Here is a 2,303-nt window from a genome sequence, read left to right as displayed (position 1 = left end):
TCCTGTAGTGCCTTTAAAAAAATACATATCAACTCACATTGATGTCTTTTTACAGATCAACTGCACCCCTGACGTGTCTCACTCTACTGTGTGGGAGTCGTTAAACGCATATCTAAGGAAGCCAAAATATTTCATGCACAGCGTATGACAGCAAACAGCGCACCAAGTGCTTATTGGAGCCATCTCAACTCATTCTAGATGTGGACAACAGATATGCCTCTTCTCCGACTCCTGAACTCTACAAAGAGAGACTGCTACACCAATCGGAATTTGACAATCTTTCCACCAAACAGACAGAGCAGCTTCTGATTAAGTCGAGGCAAAAATTCCATGAACACGGAGAGGAAGCTGGCAAATTGTAATCTCACCAGATTCGATAATCCGCTGCTAGCAGCACCATACCTGAAATATGTGTTGCAGCTGATTTAACTTCTACCAATCCCAAATAAATCAACAATCAATTTAAGCAATTCTATTCTGCTCTTTACTCGTCAGAGGCTCTTTCTGACACATCTCGTATGCATGCATTTCTAGACAATCTGGACATCCCCTGTCTCAATTCAGATGAACAAACCAACATGGACGCCTCAATAAGTAATGATGAAGCTACTCTGGCAATCCAGAGAGAGCGGTAAAGCCCCTGGGCCTGATGGCTTCCATATTGAATTTTATTAAGCATTCTCCTCTAAATTATGCCCTATCCTCAAATCAATGTACAATGAAATCCTTTCTAGTAGGAAACTGCCACAGACACTTACCCAGGTGACTATTCTGTTTTTTCTTGAAAAAGACAAAAAAGCTCATACCGCCCTATAAGCCTTTTGTGTTTATAAAATTCTCACTAAGGTCCTCTCGTGCCGTTTAGAGACAGTGATGCCTAATATAATTAACTCTGACCAAACCGGATTTATCTCAGGAAGGCAGTCTTTCTGTAATATGCTCCGGCTATTTAACGTTCTTTATTCTGCCCACTCAACTCTACAGCCAGAGGTTGTCATCTCTCTTGATGCTGAGAAGGCTTTTGACCGGGTTGAGGGGAAATATCTATTTACAGTACTAGAGAGATTTGGGTTTGGCCCGTCATTCCTTTCCTGGATTAAGATTTTGTACTCGTCCCCAGTGGCTTCTGTTCGCACCAACAATGTTACCTCCAGCTACTTCCCTCTCCACAGGGGGACCAGGCGGGGTTGCTGTTTATCCCCTTTCCTATTTGATATGACTATTGGACCTGTTGCTATTGCCCTGTAGGCGGAGGAGAGGATCAAGGGAAAATTAAGGGGCAACATAACTCACAAGGTGTCCTTATATGCTGACAATCTTATTTTATACATCTCTAACCCTGTGGAGTCTATACCCTATCTCTTGGACATGCTACAAGGTTTTGGGACATTCTCTGGTTATAAGTTAAACCTAACAAAAAGCATACTCCTCCCCATTAATTAGTTGGGTATGGAATTGGGTACGCCAATTTCCCATTTAAGGTGGAGCATCAGATCTTTACTTATTTGGGGATAAAGGTCACACACTCATTTAAGGCTCTGCTTAAACATAACTCCAAAGCACTCCTGGAGCGCACTAAGCAGGATTTCATAAGGTGGTCGTCTCTTCCCATTTCATTAACAGGTCGCATTAATTCTGTCAAGATGACTGTACTACCTATGTTTTTGTACTTATTCCAAATGATTCCCATTTGTCTGCCAAAGTCGATGTTCAAGCAACTGGACAGTTACATTTCCAACTTCATTTGGAATAAGTCAAGTCCATGAATGAGAAAGGTATATCTAGAGAGACCTTAGCCCGCAGGTGTGTTGGGCCTTCCCAATTTTTTGACACTACTACTGGTCAGCAAATATATCTAAATGTGTTTATTGGGTTTCTACACTTGAAAACAAGTGGTGCCAACATGGGTGCCATCATTGAGTTACAGTCAATCCTTCCAACTTCTCCTATCTCGCTCCTGTGCTCCCCAATGCCCATGAACCTTGGCACCCATGTTTTGAACCCCATTGTCAAGAACTCCCTTAAAATCTGGTCCCAATTCTGAAGTCACTTTAGCCTAAACAAGCAAGCGGCTTCTCTCCATTAACATCTAATCATCTCTTCTCAGTGTCGCAGATTGACAGTTCTGGCATACTAACGGTCTGGTTTTATGTATGACCTATTTGTTGATAATACATTCGTCTCATTCCATACTCTGAGGGTTGACAATAATATTCCCAATACATACTTTTTTTAGATACCCGCAAACTCGTAGCTTTGCCAAAAAACATTTCCCTTAATTTCCACTCGAGCCCTCTAAGCGT

This window comes from Salmo trutta, chromosome 2 (genome assembly GCF_901001165.1).
Source record: "Salmo trutta chromosome 2, fSalTru1.1, whole genome shotgun sequence".
Lineage (NCBI taxonomy): Eukaryota > Metazoa > Chordata > Actinopteri > Salmoniformes > Salmonidae > Salmo > Salmo trutta.
Note: the sequence above shows the minus strand (reverse complement) of the source record.